General features: G+C 38.0%; 1 long non-coding RNA gene across 1 annotated transcript; it reads left to right on the top strand.

Annotated features, from left to right (window-relative positions):
• The first annotated feature begins 1,186 nt into the window (after nucleotides 1-1,186).
• On the top strand, nucleotides 1,187-7,425 carry LOC122031779. Its single transcript, XR_006125862.1, has 2 exons — nucleotides 1,187-2,205; nucleotides 7,156-7,425. It is a non-coding gene; the product is annotated as an uncharacterized LOC122031779 (long non-coding RNA).
• Nucleotides 7,426-8,199: the final 774 nt, after the last annotated feature.

Genomic DNA, 8,199 nt, shown 5'->3' with positions numbered 1-8,199 from the left:
GGCATCTGCCTCAAGCCCTCTCGGAGCAACTGGCTCATCCTCGACTGGGTCGGCTGGCGGAGGCCTGCCCGCCCATGTTAGGACCCCCTGAGCAGTGACAGCTATATGTGCTAATCTAAGAGAACCCAACCCAAACTCATCATAACGGGTAAGAGGAATGACCGCCCCCCGAGTCACATCTATGCCCTCTATCATTGAAAAGATAGACGTCAGCACATGGCAATAGGGCATGTGAACTACTCGGAATGTGACAAGACTAGCCACATGAACTATATTAGAGAACATATGTAATGCAATGTCTATATCTAGATGATGACATAATGCATACAAAAAGAAAGAGTGGGCGGACACATCTTCAGAACGTCTCGAGATGTGATGGGTAGAATGCATGCAGTGAGGACTCTTTACATGATGCAATCCTGTACCCTGAGAGACATCGACCTGAAATCAGAGACTCCAAGTGGTTTCTCCCCACCAAAAAAGTACTCATAGAGTGTATCTAGAGTAATGTGGAAGTAGGGGTCGCCAAATGGCAGATCCCTACTAGGGTAGCACAGGAAAGGGGATGTTGACTGTGTAAGCTCTAAGCTGGTGCATAATAGGGAAGGAGTAAATTCGATGTCCTTTCCACCAACTCTGGTGGAATAGACCAAATCATCAATCCTTTTAAGGTTGTTGAAAAACTCGGCACATAGATCTCTATTTACTGCATGTGTAAGGACCCACGAACGAAATTTAGGAAATTATTTATTATGTAAGATCACACAAGTGCTAATTAGAGGATTAATTTATAAAATATTCTATGATTTTTTAAGAATTTTAATTGAACTTATACATCATATTTCAAGGGATAGAACTATTAAAATTGAGGGGCACAAGTGATACCCTATTAAGCAGGTGATTAATTGGTCTTAATTAACCTAGGTAGGCTAGGTAATTTACCTATAAATCTCGCTGTGCACTGTAGCCCTAAAGAATCGCCGATTTCCATGCCTTGCTTCCTCGCGATCGCCGGCTCTCCCTGGTGGTCGTCGCTCCACCGAATAGGCGGAGCTCCTCACCGAAGACTCGAGCTCAGATCAAGCCTCGCATCCCGCAGCTAGATCCGTGGAGGACATCTGGATTCGGGTGGTAGCGAGGACAGAGCGGGGACGTCCGGTAGAGGCGCAAGGACACAAAGGCAAGTACTCTGCAATATGATGGTATGAGATCCACAAGGTAGAGGATAGGAGCTTGGAAGAGTTGATATGCTCACTGATTATGTTCAACAGGTTGATTGAGCTGCGATTTGGTGTTTACGTGTTATCTCAGTTTCATCTCGTGATTTTCGTGATTTCTGCAAAAGATGAGAACATCTTTGATGGGATTTGAGTTGTACCGGCTTTCCTCTCGTGAATTGAGTTCTGATTTGAGTTCTTTGGGTTTGAGTTGCGAATTGGTTCTTCCGATGGTGCTCATGTCTCCGCTTAAGGATCCTGTGAGATTCTGGTTTTGAAAGTGAGTTGTCACAAAGTTTTGCTATGATTTGTGATTGACATGAGTTTCAAATTGGTTTCCTCTTGTCGATCTGATCCTGCGATCCGGTCTCTGGTAGCCTTGGTTAATTTTCTTTATGCCACTGGAAGCTTTGGAACAATTCGTTTGGATTTCTGTAGAGTTAGTTGATGACCTAGCTGTATTCCGTTTGGATTCAGTGAACATTGTTTGGAATTGGAATTTGATATGGAATTTTATCTCTTGAGATAGTTCCGAGGATCATGAATTCTGTTTAGGTTGTATCTATTTGTTTATTCTTTCTGTTATTGTACAGTTTGGATTCATGAGGTTATTAGATAACCATGGAATTCAATGAGATTTGTTTTGTTATGTGGATAAGGTTGATTCATTGGGAGTTAACTTTGGTGTGGTTTTGATTCGTGGGGAGTTAATTTTGATGGTGATTTCGGTTTCTTACGAGTCAGCTGCGATTTTTATGGAAGGATTTAGTAGACTATGAGTTTTCTTTGGAGGTTTGGGCTTGGATTTGTGCTGTGGTTGTTCCTGTTACTGTGAGAAAATTGTGTTTTACGGTGGTCTTTTGAAATGGGTGATGGCTTTGGGATTTTCTATTGGGTTTGGTAGGTGTAAACACGGATTCAAAGTTGGTTCTTCTTTCTTCTGATGTTTTCATTGGTGTGCTGGAATTCCATATCAGATTCTTTAAAGGTATTGATTCGGGATTTTTTTTATTTTGTTGCTTTGTTTCTAGAAGAATAGACAAGTATGGACTGTAGGTGTTATGAATTTATTATTCTCGACAGTAGAAATGTTGTGTGCTGAATGCTAGGAACAGAACTAAAGAAATATGGAGGATAGTATGCACTACCTGTGGAAAAACTATGCTAAATGCTATGAACTGAACTAGAGTTGACTATGATGCCTTGGTGGCTGATCGAATTCTGGATAAATATAGATTGTGATGTGTCGATTTTGAGTTGTTCTTATGTGGTTCAAGGTTTTTCCTGCTTTATTAACTGAGGTCTTGAGAGTGCACTTGATGCTTTTGACGTAATTGTGCTTTACGGATTGATCTCAGTTTTCAGGGATTTGCTTAGGTTGCTTGATTTGCTAGATCTTATGAGTGTTTACCTTGAGTTTTTGATGAACTGATGCTTTCCGTTTAGTAATTAACTGTAGAATAAATGTTGTTGAATGATAGCTAGGGGTCTTTTTGGTTTTAGGGATGGGTTAATGGTAGATTGTTTTCTCTCCTTTGAGAAAAGTTCTGTTCAGATTCTTAATGTGAATGGCAACATGTATTTTAGAGTAAGAAGTATGATTGCATTTGGAGAGTAGCTCGGGTGCTATATACTTTACAGTTAAATGTGATGTATTGGAGTGTTAGGCTAGATTCCTTTAATGATGATTCAATTCCTGTTTCAAATGGAACATTATGTAAACTTCTAAGAATGGTTCCTAGATTTGAGAATGTTATTCCCTTCGTTTTTATCACCTGTTAGTAGCAAACAAAATGTTATGCTAGCTTCTTTTATTAATGTTGGGTTCCATTAAAGCAGGAAATCCTTTTGAGATCATTTACAATATTATGCGATAATAGAGATTAATTCTGTCGAGTAGGAATTTAGTTGATGTTAATTGCCATGATTAGTCAGCCTTCACCTTTGATTCGTAATCCATAGCAGTAGGAAATTGGTTGATGCTAATTGCCATGATTTGTCAACTTTCACTTTTAAATTGTACTTCATTACATTAGGAATTTCGTTAATGCTAGTTATCATGATATGTTAGCTTTCATCCTTTTGAATTTTAGTTTAGTATAGATTATCGTTAATGATAAGTGCTATGTAAAGTTAGCTTCCATGTTTGAATTTGTTAGTTCTTTATAGTAGAAATTTTGTTAGTGCTTCGATTTGGATTTGTGTACTGGTTGCTGGTGTCCATGTTAAGTTTATAGTTTTGATGTTGCCATCATGATATTACAAATTTACTACTTCTGGATGTGTATAACATGGGTGCATCGTGAGCTCCAAATGTCTTTGCATAAGTTTAGTCTATGTTCATATTATTATTGCTGCACTAGCTTTAGGCTTACCCGAATGACAATTTTTCTAAATTATTATTACACATGTATGGTTGCTGATTTGCATGGCTCTGGGCAAGCTCATGTTTCAACTATGGACACTATGAACTTGTATATCCTAGCATATCTATGTAAACTCAGTAATAAGATCACCATGCTTATGCACCTATTTAGTTAGAGGTAGTCTCTGCGCATATTTGGCTGTAGGAAATAGTTGATACTCATGCTTAGTGTAATGGTTCTGTGGTCGATGCTTAAAGGTTGACTAAGAATGAATTCTGTTTCTATGTACCCACCTGTAGGAGTGTTATGAACTGCTATATGAACTATGCCTTGTTATATGCACTTGTCTTAAATGCCATGACAGAACCATGCCACAAATTGGACCACAGTAGTATGGTTGTAACTTTTGTGAGTAACTGGATTTGTTTTGCATGTGTATAGGTTGATTGAATGTCTAAACTTTAGAACCTAGAGTAACTTAATGTGTAGTGTTATGGAATTTCAGTTGGGGATTTGGTGGCTGGCTCATTTAGTTAAAGGGGGATTGGTTTGAAGATTTTAATAGCAGTTCGAATCCTTCTCTACTAGCAAGTTGCCTTGTCAAGAAGCATTCAGTTATGCCTTGCATAAAATCACAGACGTGCAAGTCGAGCAGTAAATGTGATGTGCAGCTGCTTAGAAGCTTGTTTAGGTTTCTACTTTGGATGCCTCAAAAATTCGAGATAGATAATAAAAATGTATGATCTAGTTAATGATATTCATTGCAAACACAAACAATGAACAAAATGAGAGTGAAAATATTCTGTATCTTGCTAAAGATGGACGAAGTGCAAAGGAAGGGAGGTTTAGAGAGAGAAAAAAAAAATTAGAATTTGAATGAATTTGCTAGAAATAAGTTATTTTTTTTTAGTATAAGGACGAGGTAGGAGAAAGGGCAGTTCTGGGCCTAGAAATTATGAAACATTTTGTGAATCTAGTGGCCAAGGTTCGAGATAGGATGCTGACGACACAAAGTGATCAGAAGAGTTACGTCGACCAACGATGGGGGGAAATTTGGAGTTTACCGTGGGAGACCAAATTAGAAAAGTGTAACCGCTAGCTTGAATTATTGGATAAGTCAAATTTTGAGGACGAAATTTTTATAAGGGGGGAGAATTGTAAGGACCCACGAGCGAAATTTAGGAAATTATTTATTAAGTATCTAAGGTCACACAAGCGCTAATTAGTGGATTAATTTATAAAATATTCTATGAATTTTTAGGAATTTTTCAAAATTTTAATTGAACTTATACATCATATTTCAAGGGATAGAACTATTAAAATTGAGGGGTACAAGTGATACCCTATTAAGCAGGGGATTAATTGGTCTTAATTAACCTAGGTAGGCTAGGTAATTTACCTATAAATCTCGCTGTGCACTGTAGCCCTAAGGAATCGCCGATTTCCATGCCTTGCTTCCTCGCGATCGACAGCTCTCCTTGTTGGCCGTCGCTCCACCGAATCGGCGAAGCTCCTCACCGAAGACTCGAGCTCAGATAAAGCCTCGCATCCCGCAGCTAGATCCGTGGAGGACATATGGATTCGGGTGGTAGCAAGGACAGAGCGGGGACGTCCGACAGAGGCGCAAGGACACGAAAGGCAAGTACTCTGCAATACGATGGTATGAGATCCGCAAGGTAGAGGATAGGAGCTTGGAAGAGTTGATATGATCACCGATTATGTTCAACAGGCTGATTGAGCTGCGATTTGGTGTTTACGTGTTATCTCAGTTTCATCTCTTGATTTTCGTGATTTCTACAAAAGATGAGAACATCTTTGATGGGATTTGAGTTGTACCGGCTTTCCTCTCGTGAATTGAGTTCTTTGGGTTTGAGTTGCGAATTGGTTCTTCCGATGGTGCTCATGTCTCCGCTTAAGGATCCTGTGAGATTCTGGTTTTGAAAGTGAGTTGTCACAAAATTTTGCTATGATTTGTGATTGACATGAGTTTCAAATTGGTTTCCTCTTGTTGATCTGATCCTGCGATCCGGTCTCTGGTAGCCTTGGTTAGTTTTCTTTATGCCACTGGAAGCTTTGGAACAATTCGTTTGGATTTCTGTAGAGTTAGTTGATGACCTAGCTGTATTCCGTTTGGATTTAGTGAACATTGTTTGGAACTGGAATTTGATATGGAAGTTTATCTCTCGAGATAGTTTCGAGGATCGTGAATTCTGTTTAGGTTGTATCTATTTGTTATTTTTTCTGTTATTGTACAATTTTGATTCATGAGGTTATTAGATAACCATGGAATTCAATGAGATTTGTTTTGTTATGTGGATAAGGTTGATTCGTTGGGAGTTAACTTTGGTGTGGTTTTGATTTATGGGGAGTTAATTTTGATGGTGATTTCGGTTTCTTACGAGTCAACTGCGATTTTTATGGAAGGATTTAGTAGACTATGAGTTTTCTTTGGAGGTTTGAGCTTGGACTTGTGCTGTGGTTGTTCCTGTTATTGTGAGAAAATTGTGTTTTACAGCGGTCTTTTGAAATGGGCGATGGCTTTGGGATTTTCTATTGGTTTTGGTAGGTGTAAACACGGATTCAAAGTTGGTTCTTTCTTCTGATGTTTTCTTTGGTGTACTGGAATTCCATATCAGATTCTTTAAAGGTATTGTTTCGGGATTTTTTTTTTATTTTGTTGTTTTGTTGCTAGAAGAATAGACAAGTATGGACTGTCGGTGTTATGAATTTATTATTCTCAACAGTAGAAATGTTGTGTGCTGAATGCTAGGAACAGAACTAAAGAAATATAGAGGATAGTATGCACTACCTGTGGAAAAACTATGCTAAATGCTACGAACTGAACTAGAGTTGACTATGATGCCTTGGTGGCTGATCGAATTCTGGATAAATATAGAGTGTGATGTGTCGATTTTGAGTTGTTCTTATGTGGTTCCAATGACTTTAGAATTCTGAATTTGGATTTATTTGGTTTCCTTCTAATTATTTTAGGTTGCTGTAGTTCAAGTTTTCCGGGTGGTTTTAATACTTGTGAGATATACTCAAGTTTTTGTTATACAAAAGATGAATTTTGTTTCAGTAGCTTGTTTATCTATGCATGAATTTGGCTCCGTTAAGGTTTCTAGGAAGTGATATGTTTAAGGAATGAATGAAGTATACAACTGTTATGAGAACGAATATAGAAAGAATGACAGGAATATGCTATGAAATGAATGACGGGAATGTACTATGATATATTAACTATGTAGCTAGTAGATGAATATGAGCATATGTGGTGATAGTACGGGTTAGGTGATCCGAGATGAGTTCCGTGGAGGGTTCTTCTAAACTTGACTGATAATTTATTGTTAGCTTCGGCTATATAACTGATTGCATGTTCTCTAGGAGGTACCTCTAGGTTCATGGGACTGTTGACTAGCTCTAACTGTGGTTACCGGATATATGACATATTCATCCTATTAGCTATTTACATATTGTATTTTCCTTCTTTATTGTTTTTATTTTACGACTATTCTCATTTTCATATTGGTCTGTACTTACTGGGTCGTAGACTCACCACATTTATATTACAGGTGAGGATAACTTCCAGGATATGCCGGAAGGCCTACGGACGGAGTAGACGAGGAGGCAGGATGGACGCATGATATTGTTCGTTGTCTGGGAGTGTGGAGCATACTGGATTCACTGCGAGAGTTATTTTCATTTCTTTGTCATTCGGGTGGAGAATGTTTGAGGAGTTTTGTTCATATTGATAAACATATGTTGATACGGTCATGTCCATGAGTTATGATAATTTCTTTGTTGGTATTGCATTAAAATTATTCAAATAGTAGTTGATGAGAGATATTGGCTTTAAAAAAAAGATACTGGGGATGTTTTAGCATGACTGCAGTAAATCGGTTTATCCAACTTGTAGTGGGCAATCATCTGTATGATAGATGGGCAATAAGTCGTAAAATAGAGTTTATTTAGATATCTAATTTAATGAAAGGGTATGAAAGTTGACAAAAACTAAGCCTATGCTGCTCAGTGGAGAATCTAGCCTCAGTGGATGGGGCTGTACCTGAAGTGGACACAACATTGCGTCGCTTCCTAATTTCAATCATATACATAAAAATTTGCAAAACAAGTACATGGTGATTTAGGATAGCTTAGAGTATACCTAGGAGACAATGTAGGGTATTTGAAGGAGTTGAAGGGTGGAAATCTGGGTTTAAGGCGCCTTGGATCGAGCTTTTTGGCGAAGGATGATCTGTAGTGAACTCTCTGTTCGCTGCATATTTTGGGATTGAGGGCGCCTTCAATCTCATTGAAGGCGCCTCCAATGGGGCGTTCAAGGCACCTCGGACCTGGCCCGAGGCACTTTAGTTGTTTTCGGCGAAATTTTTCCCGCTGATCTTGGAGGGCGCCTAGCAGAGGCGCCTTCTATTGCCATTTTTTTTAATTTAAAATAATTTTTAAATAAGTTTTTTATATAAGTTTTTAAAATGTTTTTAAAAGAGTTTTTAAAATAAGTTTTTTAAAAGAATTTTTTAAAATAAGTTTTTTAAAAGAGTTTTTAAAATAAGTTTTTAAAAGAATTTTTAAAATAAGTTTTTAAAAAAGTCCTTAAAAAA

Source organism: Zingiber officinale, chromosome 11A (assembly GCF_018446385.1).
Source record: "Zingiber officinale cultivar Zhangliang chromosome 11A, Zo_v1.1, whole genome shotgun sequence".
NCBI classification, from domain to species: Eukaryota; Viridiplantae; Streptophyta; class Magnoliopsida; order Zingiberales; family Zingiberaceae; genus Zingiber; species Zingiber officinale.
Note: the sequence above shows the minus strand (reverse complement) of the source record. Positions and strands in the feature narration are given on the sequence as shown.